The 23,328-nt window shown below is 40.6% G+C and overlaps 1 long non-coding RNA gene across 4 annotated transcripts in view; it reads right to left on the bottom strand.

Annotated features, from left to right (window-relative positions):
* Positions 1-1,924: 1,924 nt before the first annotated feature.
* Positions 1,925-23,328, bottom strand: part of LOC143395141 (uncharacterized) — a 79,091-nt gene continuing 57,687 nt past the window's right edge. For 2 of the 4 annotated variants that reach the window (XR_013090744.2, XR_013090741.2), the window contains one exon: positions 20,929-21,582. This is a non-coding gene — a long non-coding RNA (uncharacterized LOC143395141). Of the gene's footprint in view, positions 3,685-20,928; positions 21,583-23,328 lie in introns of those variants that run through there. The other 2 variants (XR_013090742.2, XR_013090743.2) reach the window with 2 other exon arrangements.

The following is a 23,328-nucleotide window of genomic DNA, read 5'->3' on the forward strand; positions in this document are numbered from 1 at the left end:
ACTTGATCAGCTTTTCACCTTGGAACAAGCACTACAGATGGCTCTGTTCAGAAGGAAGAGCAGAAAAGAAGTTACAGCTGCCTTCCAGGCAAAATTCATGCCCACTCCATGTGTTAACATAGAAAATGCACGAAAGGAATCAGGGGTCCTGGCAACTGATGAGTACATTCAGAGGTTTGCTGTGTACCACAGTGATAATTAAAGATCTTACAAAGGCCCTGCCTAATTTTCTGGCAAATGGATGAAACCCAAGAATATCATGCTAAGTGAAATAAGTCAGCCCCTCACCCCCACCCAAAAAAGGCCAAATATTCTCTCTGATATGTGGATGCTAACCCATAACAAGAAAGTATTATATAAACTTCCGTTGGATTACACAAAAAGGAATGAAAGGAAGAGACGGGGTATGGGAATAGGAAAGACAGTGCTCATATATGAATACATGACCAGTGTAACCCCACATCATGTACAACCAGAAGAATGGGATCAAAATTGTAATGGGTTGCACTCCATGTATGTAGAATATGTCAAAATGCACCCTAATGTCATATATATATATATATATATATATATATATATATATATATATGCAACAAATAGAAATAAATAAAGAAAAATAATAAAGAAAATTAAATATAGGTGGCTAGATACTTAGATACATAGATAACAAAGGCCCTGCCTCATAGACAGATATGACTTGGTGTCTTGCAATAGGAACTTAATCCTGGCTTGAATGTTTGATGACTCAACAGTAAAGCCTGGAGACAGGGAGATCTCCTGGGTGTGTCCCTGAGGGAGGAGAAAGGAGTGGATGTCCTGCTTTAAGGAGCAGAAAGGAGCAGCAGCTTCCAGAACACCTGAGACCTGACCAATCTTAAGAACTTCTCCTGTCTCTGGGATTCCCTCTTGGTCTCAGATGGTGTAACTGAGACCCTCCACCAAGGAAGGAAGAGCTTACATAGAGTATCTTGAAAGATATATACATATCTGTTCTTCCAAACACCCCATGTCCCCGAAAATAGGTGTACCATCCCTTGAACCAAAGAATGCTATAGAATTGTATATATGCATATATATATATATATATATATATATATATATATATATATAAAGGTTTTCCAAAAGGTAAGTAAGCACCTACATTTTAAACAAATCCATTTTCTTATTCATTCAAAATGTTCATAAAAGGGAAATTTATAAAATACATATAGAGAAATAATAGATCAAAGTTACCTAGGGGGCTGGGGATGTGGCTCAAGTGGTAGCGCGCTCGCCTTTCATGCGTGCGGCCCGGGTTCGATCCTCAGCACCACGTACAAACAAAGATGTTGTGTCTGCCAAAAACTAAAAAATAAACATTAAAAAAAAAAAAAAAGTTACCTAGGGCTGGGAATAGGAACAGGGTTCACTGTAAAGGGAATGGAATTGTTCTAAGACTAACCATTAGTCCATCTTCTGTCCCTGATAACACAATACCACAGACTGGGTACATTTTAACAAAAAGGGGTTTATTTTGTCTGCTGGTTCTGGTAGTCCAAGGTCAATCATCTACTTCTAGTGATGCCTGGTTGTAGCAGTCTTGACAAATGCAGTGCCCTACATGGTACGATAGTGCATGTGTCTGTGTGTCTCTGCTGGCCTCTCTCTGTCCTCTAAAGCCACCAGGGCTCAATTGTGGAGGATCCACCTGAATGATCTTGTTATTCACATTCTAGTGGCCCTAACTCTAGTGTCTGGTGGTCTAATGCTAATCACATTAGTGGTCTAATGCTAATCACATTCCAGTGGCCCCACCTCTAAACACCATATGATCAAGTTTCTATCCTTTTAATACTCAAAATGGAGATTTTTTTGTTTTATTTATTCTAACTTGTTATATATGACAGCAGAATGTAATTCAATTCATATTACACAAATCAAGAGCCACTGAAGCAGGAACAAACTTTATTTCTGAACTCCACCAGCACACTCCGCACACGCTCCCCAGGAACTCTCCCGAACGCCACGCCGCTCCTCCAGGAACCACCAACCAGAAATCCCTCCTCCGGCACCTCCCCAACCAATGCAAACTCTTCAGGAATCCCCACGAGAGCTCAACCAGAACTCAACGGGAACTCCTCAAGAACTCAAAAGTCATCATCTTAATGGCTCGCTGGCGTCACCTCTCAACCACTACTTCTGGCAAAATGCCATGCGTCATCCCGACTCGGCTGTGGCCCTCAACATCTCCCCCCTTCTGTTTAATTAAACAACAGCAATATGGCTTAGGGACCGTGCCTGTTAGGCTGTCCAGTATTTTTTACATATGGCCCTTACCCGTCATCGGATGAGCTTACCTCAAGGCGTCAGCCTCCTGTCTTAGGTTGGTACCACTGCAATTGGATCTTACCCGTCACTGACTACTGGTCCAGCATACAGCCATACTTGTGGATAGGCCTACCCTCACCTCTGTTGGCCCCCAAATTTTAGACCATCACTAGCAGAAGGGAGGAGGATACAGAAATGCCACGACACCAAGCCAATTGACAGCTCCTTTGGAAAAATTATACCACCGGTGACACCATCAGCAAAGATACGCCAACACTACCACAATTCGCTGCACCAACAGATAGTTCACAATGCATACAAGTGATACATAGTCCAGGCAAGTTCTGCAAGCAGATCAAAGCAGAGGAATCTATCAGTATGTCCATTTCCTCCCAAAGTAAATCAACTCCTTGACTGAGCATTGCTTGTTGAGTTATTATTCATTGATGCATCAGTTTATACAGTTTACTGTGATAGCTATTGAAGAAGCTGTAGTTTGGTTTTATTTTTGTCTTCACCGGCACTAGGATGAAGATAGGAATTCTGGCAATGATGGCTAAAAAAAAAAAAAATTATGTAACATTCCAACAGGCACTAAGAAAACAATTTTGTGAACAATTTACATTATCCTGAACAGAATTATTAAATATAATGAAAAGGAAAGGTGAAAGTAAACAAACAGATCTGTTAACCTCCTTATTTGTTCACATATTAAAACAATCCTCAACAGCTGTTTACCCAATTTAAATTAAACCATTTAAATCACGTGAATAAAAAAAAATTTGGATCCATTTTTTCATGAGCGCTCCTCATATATGATATATGGACATACGCACATACAGACATACAACACAAAACACAAGTGCACACATAACATACAACACATAAGTCAATAGTAAAGGCCTTGTAGCTTTACACAGGTGAAATCTCCATTGCAATGTTTAAAAACTCCACAGTCAAAAAATAAAACTGATCAGAAAAACATTAACCTAGGTCTGTATGAGCTCAAAAAATAAAATAGAACTTTATGATGTGGGAAAAGGCAATAATAAAATAGATATTGAAAAAAGCATCATAGTTACCACCTGGGTTTGACTCTTATTTGGATATCCCATCCTTTTTTCTGTAACTTGCATATGGGTCTGAAGATATTCCCACAAGCAAGCCTCAAGGTTTTTTACATTTGAAATAGGCCTTAATGGTGTTCATTATTCATTAGCCTCCAGGTGTGGGAGAATCACTGTCGCAGATGTAAGAATAGCTAAGCTGGAGCTCTGGATATCAGCTGTTATGGATTTGAGTCAAATAATCTTCTTTTTGGTCTGTAGAAATCACTTTGGTTAGTCTCTCTGGAATCCAAATTGGCTGCTGTTCTCCCTGTGGAAACACAAAAACAGAACCCCGACTCCAGACAATCACTGGGTCAGGACCTTTCCATTGTCCTGTTAGAATATCCTTCCACAGTACCTTAGGCTTATGTACATTTTTTGGATACATATGCCTTTCCACAGCACTAAGTCCTCATGAATCCAAATTTAAAAAGTTTAGAGTAAAAAGGGTTATTTTAAGTTTATCTTTGGGGGATATATACACCTTTCCAATTCCCTCTTTTTGCTTTAATAAGTACATTTTAATAGTTTGATGAGCTCTTTCAACTATGCCTGTCCCTGTGGATTGTATGGGATTCCTGTTATGTGAGTAATGCCAAATGATGAGCAAAATTGTTTAAAAGAGGTAGAAGTATAACCAGGACCATTATCTGGTTTTAACTATTTTGGAATACCCACAGTGGCAAAATTTTGTAAGCAATGAGCTATAATATCTTTAGTTTTTTCTCCGGCATGAAGGGAGCCCATCAAAAATCCGGAAGAAGTATCAACTGTAACATGCAAATATTTTAATTTTCCAAATTCTGGCAAGTGGGTGATGTCCATCTGCCAAATATGGTTAGTATCAGTCCTCTAGGATTGACTCCAAGATTAACTTGTGGTAAGAAGGTCACACAATTTTGACATTGTTTTATTATTTGTCTAGCTTGTTCCTTAGTTATTTTAAAACGCTTTTGTAAAGTATTAGCATTGACATGGAACCTTTTATGAAAATTTGTAGCTTCTTCTAGTGTAGAGAAAATATGTATGTCATGTGTAGTTTTATCTGCTAAATCATTGCCCAAACTAAGGGCTCCAGGCAATCCTGTATATGCTCTATATGTCCTATAAAGAATGGATCTTTTCTGTTCCAGATTAGACTTTGTACAGTGGAAAACAAAGAGAAAACAGTAGAGGAAGGGGAAATCCTACCAGCATCTTCAAGGGATACTATAGCATTAACTATATACTGACTATCAGAAAATAAATTAAATACAGAATCTTTAAACATCACAAAAGCTTGTAATACTGCATTAAGCTCTACCTTTTGAGCTGATTGTTTGGGTACAAAAAATGTAAAAGTTTGATCAGGGGTAACTACTGCTGCTGTACCATTATTTGACCCATCAGCAAATATATTTGGAGCATTCATTATAGGTGTTTTTCTTGTCATTTTTGGAAAAGCTACAGGATGCGAAGACCAAAAAAACAATAAAGGATTAGATGGTAAGTGATTATCAAATGAAACATTAGATTTACACATGATTATTGCCCAAGTATTTAACTCATTAGCTAACTCATCAATTTGATCCATAGTATATGGAGTAATAATTTTATTGGGAGAATTTCCAAACACTCCCTTTGTTGCTTTTATTCCTTTGAGTATTAATTGTCCTACAGCCTCAGGATATCTAGTAAGAATAGTTTTAGGAGAATAAGATTAATGTATCCACAATAATGGACCTTCTTGCCAATACTCCTGTAGGAATATTTTTTGTTGGTATACAATAAATAATAAAGGCAAACTTACATCAATTCTATCCAAATGCATATTTTACATATTTGTTTCAATAATTTTTAATGCCTTTCTTGCTTCAGGCGTTAACATGCGGGGTGAATTTGGATCTGATGGACCTTTTAGGATATCAAATAAAGGTCCCAACTCTCCTGTTGGTATGCCTAGATAAGGCCTTATCCAATTTATGTCTCCTAATAACTTTTGAAAGTCGTTAAGTGATTTGAGTTGATCTACTCGTATTTGAATTTTTGGTGGACGGACCATGGTTGAGGATAATAGAACTCCTAAATAATTAATTGGAAGATTTAATTGTACTTTATCTATTGCTATCTCTAGATTATAATTTTTTAATAAATTTGTAAGTGTGGCATAACATTCTAGCAATGTGTTTTTATCTTTATGTGCTAATAATACATCATCCATATAGTGAAATATTTATAGTTCAGGATTTTGATTTCTAAGTGGCTGGATTGCTTTGTTAACATAAATTTGACACATAGTTGGGCTGTTAGCCATCCCTTGAGGGAATACTTTCCATTCATATCTCTGATCAGGACCTTCATGATTCAGTGCAGGGATAGTAAATGCAAAACGTGGACTATCCTCAGGATGAATTGGAATTGAAAAAAAAACAATCTTTAATATCTATAGCTAAAACATACCCGGTTTTTGGCAAAGCAGACAATTGGGGAATCCCCAATTGAGCAGATCCCATAATAACCGTCTCATTATTAATGGCTCTTAAATCTTGCAATAATGTCCATTTACCAGATTTCTTTTTAATGACAAAAATGGGAGTATTATGGGGAGATACGGAAGGTTGTATATGTCCCTCCATTAATTGTTGTTTGACCAGGTCATAGGCTGCTTTTATCTTTTCTTTAGTCAGGGGCCACTGAGGAACCCATACTGGTCTTTCTGATTTCCAAGTAATTTTTATTGTCTCAGTGACCCCTTCTGAAAACCCAATCCATGTCTATCTATTTCTTGATCTATTTGTATTGGTGCTGCTATACCTTGTTCTTGTTCTCCTAATCTTTTTTTCTTTCCTAAAATCTTGTCTAGCCCTAATAGTGGGCGCATTTGGATTGATGTTATTTGTTAATGTCAAACCTAATTGATCTAGGACATCTCGTCCCCATAAATTTATAGGAAGATGATCCAATACATATGGCTGTATAGTTCCTTCACATCCTTCAGGATCCTTCCAATCTAATACTATTGCACTTCTATGGGGATTAGTTGCCATTCCTAGACCTCGAAGTGTTTGAGTGGCCTGTTGTAATGGCCAATGTTTCAGCCATTCTTGACGAGATATGATGCTAAGGTCTACACCTGTATCCAGTAGCCCATTAAATTCATGTCCTTGAATATTTAGTTTTAGCATTGGGCGAGAATCTAAATTTAAAGACAGTATAGCCCAATCTACACCTGTGGAGCCTAATCCCCTGGAACCTCTTTCTATAGTACTACTGGAAAATTTATCATGTAGACTGGGTATTATTAATAACTGTGCTATTCTATCTCCTGGTGAAATTACTGATATACTCTTTGGAGAACCAGCTATAATTTTTATTTCACCTTCATAATCAGGATCAATTACCCCAGGACTTATCATAAGTCCTTTTAGAGTAGAAGAACTGCGTCCCAATAATAAGCCTACTGTTCATTGGGGAAGAGGCCCTTTTACCCTTATGGGAATGATTTGAACTCCCATCTCTAGAGTTAGTACTGCTCTGGCGGAGGTGCAGATGTCCAATCCTGCACTTCCTCTGGTTTGTCTGATGAGAGATCTAATGGACAATGTGTCCTGGGCACTACCCTGATGGTGTCACTGGGTTCCTCCAGTGCCCCGTATATTTGTGGTTGTGGGCCCCGGAGCATTGGGCCCCCCCTGTCCATTTTTTGGCAATGGAGCCTGATGCCTTTCTCCATGATATCGTGGGTAAACACCTGGTCCTTGTCCGTTTTTTGATAATGGAGTACCCTCAATGGTGGTTTGAGAATGGCATTCATTAGCCCAATGTCTCCCTCTACTGCATCATGGGCAAATACCCAGTATTCTACTCCTTTGATACCTAGCTTTGTTAAACCCTCCTCCTATGGGGCAATTCCTTTTAAAATGTCCTGTTTGTTCACAATTGTAGCATGTTTTCAGCCTGGCATCTAAAGCCTGTTGTACTGCAGCTGCCAAGACTTGCCCTTGTTCATTAATGTCTCTACATTATTTAATATATGTGTTTAAATCTCCATGTTTCCATGGTCTAATGGCCTCCTTGCACCATCTGTTTGCTTGCTCAAAGGCTAGCTGTTTAATTAATGGCATTGCTTTTTCTGTGTCCCCAAAAACTCTGGTAGCTGTTTGAATAAGCCTATCTACAAATTCAGCGAAAGGTTCATTAGCTCCTTGTATTATCTTATATAATTGACCTTGTAAATCTCCATGTCCTTGTAAAGTCTTCCATGCCCTAACTGCACCTGCAGCAATTTGTGAATATATAGCAGGATCATATTCAAGTTGTTGCCGTTGACCCTCATAAGGTCCTTTTCCTAACAACATATCTAAATTTCTTTGAGGGTAACCGGCTGCTGCATTTCACCTAGCCGTCTCCATGCAAAATTCCTCATTGGCAACCTTCCATAACAAATATTGTCCTCCACTTAGCACAGATTTACACATGCTAGCCCAGTCTGCTGGCGTCATGTCCAAATTGGTAATGGATTCAACCATGGTTACAGTGAAGGGTGCTTGGGGACCATAGGTTGTTACAGCCTCCTTTAACTGCTTCACTGTTTTGAAATCTAAAGCACAGTGAATTCGCTGCCCTCCTACCTGCTCAAATACAGGGCATGCTAATCTTTGAGGTCCTGTCTCAGGATCCCATCTATCAACTACGGGGGTTTTGGACCACTCAGCTGTCTCCATGGGTGGAGCTGTTGGTTGAATTACACCCTCTGGTGACAGAGCGGTGTTAGTAGCAGCCTCCTGTTGTAGCTTTTTCCCTAATAGCCCCTTTTCCTTTAAAGTTTCTTCTTCTGTCTGACTAGCTCGAGAGACCTTCTCTTTTGCTTGATCTAAAATGTCTTTCTCCATGGTCTGAACCTCTAACAATTTACTTAACACTCTTTCGGTTTGTTTTTTACTAATTTCTAATCTACTATAAAGATAACACAACCCAACAAGATAACACAAAACAAAACCGAAACAGAATGAAACAAAAACGGAACAAAAAATCATTGAATCAATTTTCCTATTTTCTTGAAATGTATTTTCGTGGTCTATCTCTATCTCTTCCTCAGGGCCGAACAACTTCAAACCTTGAGCCAACCATTTTTCCCAGTTTGCCTGAGAAAGTTCTAGGGATAGGCAGCTTGAAACAAAAGCAAAACAAGTCAAAACAAGAACACATTGTTTTTTGAAATGGTCACCCATTCTCTCGTCTTCCCTCAGGGGTGAGCAATTTCACTTACCTCTGAGCTTCAGGCGTTCCCTGCACAGGCCACCAATTGCTGCAGTCTGGCTGGGCACAAATCATGAGCCACTAAAGCAGGAACAAACTTTATTTCTGAACTCCATCAGCACACTCCACACATGCTCCCCAGGAACTCTCCCAAACGCCACGCCGCTCCTCCAGGAACCACCAACCAGAAATCCCTCCTCCGGCACCTCCCCAACCAATGCAAACTCTTCAGGAATCCCCGCGAGAGCTCAACCAGAACTCAACGGGAACTCCTCAAGAATTCAAAAGTCATCATCTTAATGGCTCGCTGGCGTCACCTCTCAACCACTACTTGTGGCAAAATACCATGCATCATCCCGACTTGGCTGTGTCCCTCAATAGTTTTATTTATTCTAACTTGTTATATATGACAGCAGAGTGTAATTCAATTCATATTACACATATAGAGCACAATTTTTCACTTCTCTGGTCATACACAAAGTAAAGCAAAATGGAGATTAAATGTTAACACATGAAGCCTTGGTGATACATTCAACCCCTCTCCAAACCAGAGCACCAACTTAATTGTGCAGGTCACACGACTTGGTAAAGTTACTTTTAAAAAATCAATGAGAGGCTGGGGTTGTGGCTCAGTGGTAGAGTGCTCGCCTAGCATGCATGGGGCACTGGGTTCAATTTTCAGCACCAAATAAAAATTAAATAAAGATATTATGCCCACCTAAAACTAAAAAATAAATATTAAAAAATCAATGAATTTTACACTTAAATTTTATGATGTGTAAAGTAGATTCTGACAATATTTTTTTTTCTTTAGAAAAAAAAAGAAGAAGAAGAAGAAGACCATGAAGAAGAAGAAGCACCTGGTTTTGTTCAGTTTTGTTTTCCCTGAAAAGGCACCTATTCATAGTTACATAAAATGCCCTGTCCCACTCCCCTTTGTCAGGAAAGTTCAAAAAGCGAGAAGGTCACCGTCTTTTCCTGCCCTTATTTTTGCAGTGGTGTGTTGGCTCAGTGAAGAAAGCCAGGGGCAACAAAAAGATTCTTCTAAGTACCAGTGTGGGATGCCTTATTTCTGTTATCTTACTTTTCAAAATCTTTATTCCTACAGTCTATAACCTTTACTTATTGATCGTATTGATCAGTTCACACCATAACATTACATGCTAGGCAACTGTTCTACCACTGAGCTACATCTCCAGCATGTCCTCTGTGACATTTTTTATGTTTTCTTTATTGCAGTCTTAGCTTTAGGCTTGGTGGAGGCTAGAAGTGTGTCAAGCTTAGCAATACATTCCAAGAATTGTATCCAGAAATCAAGAAATGTTAGGTCAGATACAGAGGTTGATATTAAGTGCCCAGTAATGGGGACTAAAGATAGCCCAAGATAACTTTGGCTCTTGATCTATAACATTCTGTCTCTCCAAGAGCATGTTGTTTTAGTCAGCCAAGATCAAAGAGCCCATGTATCTTTAATATAGATGCAGCTTCTTCAACTTCAATTCACACTTCTCCTTCAGACAAATGCTTTCCTACTCAAGGGCTGGGACCTCACTCGGTTAGCATAACCAACTTCAGGAGAAAGAACAGCTTGAGGGAGAAATAAATGAAGAGAATCAGAATTGTATCTAGGAATCTGCTTCCAGAGGTCATCTGGGATATGAATGAAGTAGATTTGTTTATTCCTTCTTTTTTTAAATTTGTTTGTTTGGGGGCTGGGGATGTGGCTCAAGCGGTAGTGCGCTCGCCTGGTGTGCGTGCGGCCCGGGTTCGATCCTCAGCACCACATACAAACAAAGATGTTGTGTCCGCCGAGAACTAAAAAATAAATATTAAAAACTCTCTCTCTCTCCCCCCTCCCTCTCTCACTCTCTCTTTAAAAAAAAAAATTGTTTGTTTTGTTTGGGTACTGGAGATTGAACCCAGGAGCACTTACCACTGAGCTACATCCCCAGCCCTAATTTATTTTTTATTTTGAGAAAGAGTCTGTAAATTGCAGAGGGCTTTGATAATTTGCAGAAGCTGGCTCCAACTTGTGATACTCCTGCCTCAGCCTCTTGAGTCACTGGGATTACAGGCGTGATCTTTATTTTATTTATTTATTTATTTATTTTTTTTATTCAAAACTTTACAAAGATTTCAGAATCACATCGGTTACACATCCACATTTTTACATAATACCATAATAGTAACTGTTGTATTCTGCTACCTTTCCTATCCTCTACTATCCCCCCTCCCCTCCCCTCCCATCTTCTCTCTCTACCCCATGTACTGTAATTCATTTCTCTTCTTATTTTTTTCCCATTCCCCTCACAAACTCTTATATGTAATTTTGCATAACAATGAGGGTCTCCTTTCATTTCCAAGCAATTTCCCTTTTCTCTCCCTTTCCCTCCCACTTCATGACTCTGCTTAATGTTAATCTTTTCCTCCTGCTCTTCCTCCCTGCTCTGTTCTTGGTTGCTCTCATTATATCAAAGAAGACATTTGGCATTTGTTTTTTAGGGATTGGCTAGCTTCACTTAGCATAATCTGCTCTAGTGCCATCCATTTCCCTGCAAATTCCATGATTTTGTCATTTCTTAGTGCTGCGTAGTACTCCATTGTGTATAAATGCCACATTTTTTTTATCCATTCATCAATTGAGGGGCATCGGGGTTGGTTCCACAGTCTAGCTATTGTGAATTGTGCTGCTATGAACATCGATGTGGCAGTATCCCTGTAGTACGCTCTTTTGAGGTCTTCAGGGAATAGTCCGAGAAGGGCAATAGCTGGGTCAAATGGTGGTTCCATTCCCAGCTTTCCCAGGAATCTCCATACTGCTTTCCATATTGGCCTCACCATTTTGCAGTCCCACCAGCAATGTACAAGAGTACCCTTTTCCCCACATCCTCGCCAGCACTTGTTATTGTTCGACTTCCTAATGGCTGCCAATCTTACTGGAGTGAGATGGTATCTTAGGGTGGTTTTGATTTGCATTTCTCTGACTGCTAGAGATGGTGAGCATTTTTTCATGTACTTGTTGATTGATTGTATGTCCTCCTCTGAGAAGTGTCTGTTCAGGTCTTTGGCCCATTTGTTGATTGGGTTATTTGTTTTCTTATTGTTTAATTTTTTGAGTTCTTTGTATACTCTGGATATTAGGGCTCTATCTGAAGTGTGAGGAGTAAAAATTTGTTCCCATGATGTAGGCTCCCTATTAACCTCTCTTATTGTTTCTCTTGCTGAGAAAAAACTTTTTAGTTTAAGTAAGTCCCATTTGTTGATTCTTGTTTTTAACTCTTGTGCTATGGGTGTCCTATTAAGGAATTTGGAGCCCGACACAGGCGTGATCTTATTCTTTCTCTTTAGAACTTTCTGGTCTCTTCCAGCTCCATTCTACCTATTCTGCATGCCTTCTAAGCACTGTAGCTATAAACAGATTCTCAGATGACCCTCCCATCCCTGAACACCTTTCTGATTTTTTCCACTGCAATAGTGTTGTTTACTAATGGAATATATACTTTCTAAGCCTAAGGCAACATTAGATAATTTGGCCACTTGATAAATGTCTATTGAACTGAATTAATAGGAATGTTCCAGAGTGCGTGATTAGAGACATAATCTTAACATCTTCAAAATCAAATTTGAAAAGAAGCTTGTGACTTTACTAATCCTAAAACAGAGAACTGCTTGATCCCACTGTGGACCAGGAATATTATGATCACCAACTGCAAAGTCACAAAATTCCAGTTTAGGAGAAGAGCTCTTCAGTTCTCCAGCCCCATACACCATCCAGTTTTGTTTCCCTGAATCTAAGCCAAAATGCTGGAGACGCTAAATCATTAACCTACCCCCAGCGCCTTGAGGATTTGGCACTCCCTGGGAAGAACTGACATCCCAGGGAAACCAAGAGACAGAGCCTGAGGGCAGCAACTAAATCTGGTAATGCTGTGGACACTCCAGTCCTGGTTACGGGAATGTCACAGGATTTAGCAGCAGAGAGATTCATCCCCTTGTGAATTTCTTGTACAGGAATGAAAGGATGTTAAACTGACGGTGGACATAGGTGCAAACTCTGCAGCAAACAGGGTCACATCTCCACTCCCCTGATGTGCCCACTGGAATATGACACAGTTCTTGATGCTACCAGGTATCCAGACACACCCCAAAATCTCTCTTTCTCTTTCTTACACACTTAGATAGAGACCAAAGGACTTCTGAGAGGAAGGAATCTAAGTTGTTTGGACAGATGGGGTTACTATAGCATGCCTGAGGGGTTGAACAATCCCTGAGACCAGATGGCTGAACTAGTGCTGAGCCCCTGAGAGGAAATCCACGGAGAGGAAGAGAAGGAGGAGGGACAGACAGCTGCCTCTGACTCCAGGGCAGTGTGGACAGAGAGCTCAGCCCAGGCATGATATGAGAGGAGAAACTTCCCAGACCAGCCCCAGGTTTACGTCCCACCACAAGGACTCAGCATGGCTCTGCTGAAGAGCAGTAGATTGGACGAGTGTATCTGTCAATTTGAATGTGGGGCCCCTGAACTGAGTGCTGCCAGGAGAAGGTCGTTTTCCCTCCGTGTCATCACATTCATGCATGTACCCATGCACACTTGTGTGTGTGTGTGTGTAACTTTTGTAACTCAAATAACCCCTGAAGATACAGCTCCTTCTTGGGAAGGCTAAGGTGATGGGGTGAAGGATTGAGAAGTTTCAAGGTGATTATACTCAAAGGGATTCTTCATTAGGGTGTTTTGTCTTAATTCACAAGTGATTCAAAGCCCAAAAGCAGGGAGCAGAATATTAACCTACCTACATTTCTCGTCCTGGTTTCTATAGCATTCATTCATTCTTTTCAAGCAAAAAAATTTTAAAGACTAAAATTAAAATGACTGGGGCTGGGGATGTGGCTCAAGCGGTAACACGCTCGCCTGGCATTCCCCGGGGCGCTGGGTTGGAACCTCAGCACCACATAAAAATAAAATAAAGATGTCGTATCTGCCGAAAACTGAAAAATAAATATTAAAAAAAAATTCTCTCTCTCTCTCTCTCTCCCTCTCTCTCTCTCTCTCTCTCTCTCTCTCTCCAAAACATAAAATAAAATAAAGGAGCTGGGGATGTGGCTCAAGCGGTAGCGCGCTCTCCTGGCATGCGTGCGGCCTGGGTTCGATCCTCAGCACCACATGCAAACAAAGATGTTGTGTCCGCCGATACTAGAAAAATAAATATTTTAAAAAATAAATAAATAAAATAAAAATAAAAAAATAAAATGGCTTATGAGACCACTTTCCAGTTACTTGCTATTAGCTATTTATAAATGAAAACAATGTAATACGTGGTTAGAAAAGCCAAATATTATGGAAAATATAAAAAATTTCTAAAATTTAAAATCTGCCAACTTCATTCCCCAAAGACAATCACTGCTAAAGAAAAGAAGAAGAAGAAGAAGAAGAAATATATATATATATATATATATGTATATATATATATATTCCTCATGGAAAAAAGTTGTCTGTGTGCATATCAACATGTATATTTATTTTTTATTTTTTTAAAGAGATATAATTTTTGCACTTACTAATGCATCTTAGGGACCAGCACATATAGCTCTTTTAATACATGCATAGAGTTCTGTGATAAGGGTAGATATGCCATACAGTTAGCCAATTCCTTATTAATAAATAAATATTATGTAGTTTCCAGGGAGCCATTTTGTTTTGTTTTGTTTTTAGTTTTACAATACAAATCATTCCAACATGAACTGTCTCATTTATGCATTTTGGTATATTTTTGCAAGTATATTCACAAAGTACACATCTATGTCAAAGGCTTATATCCATATATATTTTAAGATAGTTCCCATATTGCCTTTTTCATATGCCCCTCTCTGTTATAGCAGTTCTTTCCTGCTTAAGAAGGGTCATTCAGTCCTCTCAAGATGGTAAATCAGTGGTGCACACCTGTAATCCCTGCAGCTCAGGAAGCTGAGGCAGGAGGATCACAAGGCCAACCTAAGCAACTTAGTGAGACTGTCTCAAAATAAAATAAAATAAAATAAATATGACTGGGGATGTAGTTCAATGATTAAGTATCCTTGGGTTCAGTCCCTAATACCAAAAAATGATGGTGAATCTTCTATTTCCCTGCTGTTCTTTGTCACAAGGAACCCAAAGTATCTAAATGAAGCCACAGCTTATAGTTCAATAAAATTCTTGCCTGTTCCCAAGTGAAAGCATTTCCCTTTGGGATCCATGACCTCTAACTTCACAGACCCCCAAAGATATGGGAATGAGGATGAAATTTCCCCTGTTGGCCACTGGGAAAGATGGCTAACAGGGCCACTCCTGCTTCCTGCCCCTTGATTCCTAGGGGAAAATGTGGGGTTCAAGATTCTGGGTGCATCAACTCTGATATGTTCTTTCCCACCTTCGTCCCTGACGGACACAGCAGACCTGCCTTAGTGGGGTTGAACCTTCTGTGGAGCTCCCCTGCTCTTAAGCCCTGAGTCTGATTCTCAACTGTCTCTGTCCTCTGGCTGCAGGAAGTAATAGCTTCTTTACATGCCCCCCAGGAGCTCCTCCAGCATTGACAACATTTACAATAAATGATTAATTACTCTTGGCTTTGTTACCCTTTTCTGAACATCAATATAATAACCATATCCTCCATATTTCTCAAATGCCTGAAACCTTGCACCAGTTAATTCATTCCCTTCCACAAGAATACAATCACAGCTGATAACCAGTGAGCAGTTGCATGGTCAACTTATTCAGGTTATGGGTGTCCACGTACCACCACTGATGCCAGCTGGGTGTCTGAAAATCCAGCTCTAAGACCTATCTCTTCATCTCCCTTCTTAGAACACTCCTGGTACCCATTATCCCCGCTTGGGTTTCTCAGTAAGCAAACTCTGAGGTAGAGACCAGCATGCAGGAGTGCTTTTGGTATCAAGAGCTGTGAAAGGGAAGGTGTTGGATACAGAATGAAGTTTAGCTACAATACAGCCCAGGGATGCCTTGGCCAATCCTGCAGGGAGCTCTGAAGATGGGATGGCTCTTCAGAGCCTCCTGAATTGGGGCAGAAGGGCCGAGTTCTGTGCCATCATTAACCAATCACTGAATGTGGGCTGCTAAGAAGTGGGCACGACCCTGGGCAAGACAACTGTTTCTAGTTTAGAAAATTTCTGAGGTGTAATTGTTGAGGGCTTCTGCCAGCAGCACTCCAGCAGCTGGGGTAATAACTTCTCTAGTGCTGAAGGGCAATCCAATATCAGCAACCTCCAGGTAACCCAAGCTTTATTATCTGTTAAATAATAGTCAGACCTGTTATTTAAACCCTTAGCTACTGCTGGGCATGGTGGTGCATGCCTGTAATCCCAGAGACTCAGAAGGCTGAGGCAGGATGATTACAAGTTCAAAGCTAGCCTCAGCAACTCAGGGAGGATGTAAGAATTTAGTGAGAACCTGTCTCAAAATAAAAAATAAAAAGGGATGGGGATGTGGCTCAGTGGTTAGGCACCCATGGGTTCAATCCCTGGTCCAAGAAAAAAAATCAACTCACTTAGCAACTCTTTGTCAATATAAAAAAGTGTTTATGTCATCTGGGAGCCTATACCTTCACAGGGGGCAGAACCTAGTCCAGTTATTCCTTTACAGTTCACTCAAGGCTGCTGGCAGGAGGCATCAGTTCCTTAGGTCCCCTGGAGTGTCCTCACAACATAGAAGCTGATTCTCCCTAAGCAGGTCCTCTGAGAGAAGCAGGGAAAAGGAAGAAGCCCCTACCCATTTCTGCCCTAATTTCAGACATCGTAAATCATCACTCCTGCCACCTTCTATGCCTTAAAAGTGAGTCACCAAGTACTTTCCACCCTTAAGACAAGGGAAATTCGTCTTTGCTTTTTGAAGGAAGTGGCATCAAATAATTGTAGACAAGTTTTCAAACCACTACACAGAGAGAGAAAGATATTCCCTCAAATGAACAGCAGCAGGCACTTCTGGGAGAGGAGAGGATGAGTAAAGGAAGGAGCTTTTGCTTTCCCTCTATTTTTTAATGATAATATATTCTTATAATATTTTGTATTAAAAATAAAAATATTTTGACAATAAATAGAATATTATTGAAAGTATAGCAACCAAAGAAACTAGGTAAGAAGTGAGATGCTCATCCAAGAGGCAGACTATGACTTGTTGCCCTTCTCCACCAGGGTTCCTTCTGCCTGATCCCACCCAACTAGACACAGACGAATGAGGAACACAATAATCACAGCTTCTCAGAGGAGTCATCATTTTCCTAAAACCTAAACAAGGAGTCAGATGATTGCACTTTATTGAGAAGTGAAAGGTTGGAAAAAAACATTAGAACCATTAGTCTGTTTCCTGCATCTCCATCCTTCATCCATAATTTCATTTAACGCAGAAATAATCTTATTAGCTTTGATGGCTTGATTGCAGGCTCTGACTGGAACACAGACATCCCAGGAATGCCCAAGAGGAGAGAGCTGGAGATTCTATACATTGATGGCCCCTTCAATCCAGACCGGGGGTCCATTCCCTTTCCTATATCCAACAGTCAGGGCCTACCCAGTATCTCCAGTCAAGTAGGGAACCCTGTGGGAAGAGCTGTCAGTGTTCAGGCAGAGAAACCAGAAGCAGCTAGGCAGGAGCTATATCCTGGGGCCAGATGGACTCTTGGGAATGTCTTCCCTGGAGTCAAGATGTCTCCACCCTACCTGGGTCTTTGCTGACCCCTTCAGGCAAGGAATGGAACTTCAGTTGTGTCCACACCTGACCTTGCTCCCATCTCCCCAGGCTCCCACACCCTCTCTCACCTGACCTTTGCAGAGGAGAGATGGCAGAGTCCCCAGACTCTACATTTTGTGAAGGAAAACTGGCCTATCAGAGAAGCAAGTAGGAACAAACAGGACTTTCTCCCTTGCCTTCAGGAAATGCTTTGTAAATGTGGGCTATCCCCCTCAATTTACTACTTAAAAACCATCCAGTAGATCCCAAAGTCATTGCCAGAGACACCCAAAACTCAACCACTAGCTACCCCAGTCTATATTCAAGTCTTGAGTCTCTTATTTGTTTGTGACTCCCTCTTTTGGAGAATACCCAGTCTGGAGAAAGTTTTGGACTGGACAGGTCTGCTTCCACAAATGGAGCCTTCTACCAGTATAAGCCAGTTTATATACAAGGTGGCCACCCCAGAGGGTGTGGGAAACAACAGCATTATTCTGATTCCATCTGCTGCCCCCACAGGGCTTCTTAAGAGGCAAAGTCTCCCTCCAATCTCATTCCCTGGAATAATACATCTTACCTCTAGCCTCCCCCACTCCCAAGGGTCTATACTGATGTAGGAGTCAGAGCTCTATCTTAAAGCTTCCCCCAGAAGGGGCTCTACGTGTGGACCCTGATGCTTGCTTTCTAGAGAGTGATCAGGTGGTGAGGATTTTCCCAACACTGCTCAGACCAGGATTGTGATTAAAGAAGAGCTAATGAATGGGGTAGAGTGCTGGGGAGTGATATTGGCCAAATTATATTGTTATTTTGTCTATCATGTGCATATTCAGAAATATAACAACAAATTCCATCAGCATGTACATCTATAATGCACCAGTAAAAAATGTGGGGTGAAAGACATTAAAATTGCATTGGGTATTATGAAAAAAAAAAAAAGATGAGCTAATGAAAGACAGATTGAATCTTGGAAGATAAAGATTAGCTTTAGAACAAATGTCCATTCTTCCCCCTGCCCTTTCTTCAGGAAAAAGCATCATCCATGTGAGAGTAGGCTTGAAACATATAGGCTGCTACACTGAATTTGCTTTATAATTCTGCACAAGAAGTGGCACAGCTAATGAGTTCTGTACAGTGAGCTTTTTCAGATAGTATCCAACCTGGAAGTTGTTCCCTTCTCTCCAAGAGCCAAGGCTGTTTACAAATACCTCAATGCAAAGCAGAAAAAGAGATAAGCCATTCCCAGATTTTAAGCAATATGCATTTTCACAGAGTGAACAATGTACCATCTCTGGTAAGCTGAATAATGACCCCAAAGATACCCACATTAATCCCTTGAGCCTGTGAATATTTTTTATGTGACAAAAAAGGCTTTTTAGGTCTGATTAAGTTAAAGATCTTTAGAGGGGGATTATCCCAGGTTATCCGGGTGGGCCCTGAATGTAATCACAAGTGTATTTATAAGAGGGAAAAGAGAGGAGGAGGTGGTATTACTAGAAGAAGAGAAAGTGATATACCACAGAGACTGGAGCTGATGCACTTTGAAGATGAGGAAGGGGGCCACAGGGCAGAAATGCAGGTGGACACCAGATGCCAAAAACCACAAGAAAATGGATTATCCCCTAAGACTCTCCAAAAGAAACCAGCCTTGTCAACACTTTGACTTTATGTCCACAAGACTAATCTCACACCTCTGACCTCCAGAACTACAGGAGAACAAATTCACATTGCTGTAAGCCACTAAGTGAGCGGTAGATCATTACAGCAGCAATAGAAACTACTATATTATATTTAAGCCCTTCATTGTATGTTATTTTAAATAGTTTTTTGAAATAAAACTGACACATAATAAATCTCAAGTATTGAAAGTGCACAATTAGTGTTTGGGGTTTTGGTTTTGGTTTGGTTTTTCCTCTCTTTTTTTTTTTTTTTTTTTTTTTTGGTTTTGTTTGTTTGTTTTAGGTATTAGGGGTTGAACCCAAGGGTTCTATGAATCTTCATGTAAAAATCCTTATAGGCTTTCAGTTTTCTTGAGTAAATACCTACAAATGGAATGGATAAATCATGTGGTAGAAGTGGATTTTACGTGTGTGTGTGTGTGTGTGTTAGTTACTGGGGATCAAACATCAGGGTGCTTTTCCTCAGCCCTTTCTATTTTTTATTTTGAGACATAGTCTCACTAAGTTGCCAAGACTAGCCTTGAACTTGTGATCCTCCTACCTCAGTCTCCCAAATAGGTAGGATTATAGGTGTGCACCACCACACCCCACCTGTCTATATATTTTACTCTTTAATAAACTGTCAAATTGTTTTCCAAAGTGGTTATGCCATTTTATACTCCCAGCCACAACAATACCTTGCTTTCAACATTTTTCAAATAATTTAAGTTTTTCACTAATTGAAGCTCATCACCATCCCAAAATATGGTAAGTAAATTCGATTTTACTTTGATAAAAACATGAATAACCAGGCATGGTGTGGCACACACCTGTAATCCCAGAAACTCAGGAGACTGAGACAGGAGGATCACAAGTTGAAGGCCAGCCTCAGCAACTTAGTAAGACTCTGTTTCAAAATGAAAAACAAGGCTGGGCATGGTGGTGCATGCCTGTAATTCCAGAGGGTCAGGAGGCTAAGACTGGAGGATGGCGAGTTTAAAGCCAACCTCAGCAATGGCGAGGTGCTAAGCAACTCAGTGAAATTCTCTCTCTAAATAAAATACAAAACAGGGCTGAGGATGTGGCTCAGTGGTCAAGTGCCCTGATTTTAATTCCCAATACCAAACGAGCAAACAAGGATATAAACGACAGAAAGGGGGGGAAAAAACAGAGAGAAACATAAAAAATACTATCAATGAGTCCCAGCAAGAAACTAATAACAAGCAAACTAAGTTAGTTGAGGAGATTTTAATAAAGGAACCTTTGCAAAGATGTGGGCAGGAGTTAAGAAATCAACATCAGAGAGTACAGTCCCTTGGTTGCCCTCTCTAGGCCTGAAGGATCTCAGGGAAGGAATATCTGGGCTTCCAAAGAGAGCAGCTATAAGGAAAAGGCTACCCATTAGAAGTGGAATACAGACCACCCATTGCTTGCTTGCTTGCTTGCTTGGTTTTTCTGGTACTAAAATTGAACCCAGGGCCTCACACACACTAGGCAAGCACTCTATCAGTGAGCTATATCCCAGCCTTTTTTAAATCTTATTTTCAGACAAGTACCACTAAATTGCCCAAGCAGGCCTTGAACTTGTGATTCTCCTGCTTCCTCTTGCCTAGTAGTTGGAATTACACACCCTGGCACCCAGTTCAGACACCCATCTTAAACTGGAAGGAACTGAGCTATACTAATAAGTCCCTACTAACACCACCAATACCTCCACCTCACTTTGCACCTTACTCCCATCTCCCACTGATGATTTCCTTTAGCCAAACCCAACCAGAAGCCAGAAAGCAGGAGTCTATTGATGTCTGTTCAGGCCAACCTCACTGGCCTGTGATGGATGTATAGAAAGGGCTCTAGAAGGGCAAAGAGAAAAACCCCCAGGACAGAAGCTAACAGACAAAAGGGACAAAGAGCTAAACTTCTTTATTGTCTACCTGCATCCACGACATGAAAAGATTGAGAAAACAATACATGAAGACTTAGAAGCTGGGTGGTGGCACACATCTGTAATCCCACCTACTCGGGAGGCTGAGGCAGGAGGATCACAAGTTCAAAGATAGCCTCAGCAACTTAAGTGAGACTCTGTCTCAAAATAAAAAACAAAAGGGTTGGAGGCTCAGTAGCTCAGTAACACCCCAGGAGATGTCCCTGGGTTCAATCCCTAGTATAAAAAAGAAAAAAAGTAAGATTTAGAAACACGCACAGAGAAGGTGGTGCCCTGTGATGCACAGGGCTGTTTATTCTGTGCCCCAGAATTCAGACTCCATGTGTCAGTGTGGTTCTCTCAGGTCTGATGTCTATTTTGAAGGGCTAAATCACAAAACATGGTGTGGTGGCTTTGTGCAAAGTGTGGACTAAGGAAACCTGTGTCTCTGCAGGAAGACCTGAGACTTACAACACAGGAGAAACTGGACATGAAGACAAAAAATGTCTTTGACCCTTGGAAGACTGCAGAAGCTTTAGCAGGATAGGTTCTCTTGGCAGATGACCATTCTTTCTCTTCACAGATGATCTGTTTGGGGGTTAATCAGCTCCATTTTCTTCAACATTTGGACTGCTGAAAAAAAAATATGATCAAGGGAAGAACTCAGGCATCCATCAGGTCTACTGAGAACTACAAATTCTTCTGTATCCTTTCTTTTTTTTTTTATCTCATAAAACCCTAAAATATATCTCCCTTGGCTTATACTTACTATTTCATCTTTTATGAAATCTTTGTGATGTCCATGAACAAGCCATTCACAAGATATTTTTAGAACATCTAATCTCAGGTGGGAATACTGAGGCCTTTTCTCATTTATTTTAATAAAAATTGACAGTATGAACATATCAGTGCCTAATATGGATAAATGTACCAATCACTTTTTACAAAATAGGCACTGAAGGAAAAACTTTGAAAGATTAATAGGAATTTGAACATCTGTATATGCAGTCCAGTTCCCTTTAATTGGAACTTTTGAGTGCTCTAGATTCCTTCCTCTCTTTGTTCAGAACTTCTGAAGGGGAAAGTTAAGAAAAGTCTGGCTTATGTTGTCAGTTGTTTCTTCCAGTTTCTGCAGTCCAAGAATCAAATAAAGTGACGCTAATAAGACAAGTAGTTTGCTATACATATAGACATGTTCATAGGCAGAAAAACAGTCAACGAAATTTTTTATTCTTTTGCTCACAAATGTGACCCAATCCAAGAGAATAGGAAGAGTTAGATTTGAAGTATGGAGTTTGGGATTTGAATTCCAGTTATTTCACTAACTAATTATATGTTCTTGGGTAAAATTCACTTAGTTTCTCTGTGTCTATTTCCTTTCACAGAATGATTACTCATCAAGACCAATTATCCAACAGTGAGTAACCATCCAACAGAGACAACCCTGAGGTGGCTATAGCCCAGGAGAGGCCTGATGGGTTATGCAGGAAATATCACAAAATGAAAGTAATGAACAGCCTAGAACAGCAGGCAGTCAGCAGAGAAGGCTAGGACATGACACAAAGAAGCCAGCTTTTCGAGAGGGCTCAAAACAGAATAGCAACACAGAATCACCCCACTACAGAAAGCCAGAGCCAACCCAGATTAAAAAAATGCCAGCAGGCATTTGTACAACACATTAGTGTCCTCAGGAATCCAGCTGACAAAATTCCGGAAAAGCAAGCTTTGTGCAATTACATGAGCAAAGGCTCTGACGTCAGACAGAGCTCTGTACACACTGGCACAGGACAAGATTAATGAAAGACGTGAAGAACAGGCACAAGCAAAACTTGGAGAACCAAATGCAAGGGAAAGCCAGCCAGAGCAAACACTATTCTCCCAGCCATACCTGGATGAGGGCTTTTGCCAATTCCCTTGGGGAGAAATTGGAAACCAGTTGAAGTCCTTCAACAAAGGTACATTGAGTGCCCTCACCCTCATAGGTGTTGGGGGCAGAGATACAACCATCAACACAAACAGCTCACCTTATACTTACAGCTAATAGGAACACCTCAGAGAATACTGGGAGGAAAGGAGCCGTGGTGTGACAAAGCCACAAATCCAAGAGGTTGGGAAGCACCTGATCCAACCACAGAGTAACAAGGACAGAAGCCAAAAGAGCAGGCCCTTTCCAGAAAGTAAAAGGAGTCTGGGTATGGTGCTGTAGTCCCAGCTGCTCAGAGGCTGAGGTGGGAGGATCACCTGAGCCCAGGAGTTGGAGATCAGCCCAAGGAACATAGGAGACCCCATCCAAAAAAAGGAAGAAGGAAGAAAGAAAGAAGCTGAAAGGCAACTCCTGAGAGCAAGGGGAAAGAGATGTGTCAGATGAGGCTAGATGCA

Source organism: Callospermophilus lateralis, chromosome 3 (genome assembly GCF_048772815.1).
Source record: "Callospermophilus lateralis isolate mCalLat2 chromosome 3, mCalLat2.hap1, whole genome shotgun sequence".
Classification (NCBI taxonomy): Eukaryota; Metazoa; Chordata; class Mammalia; order Rodentia; family Sciuridae; genus Callospermophilus; species Callospermophilus lateralis.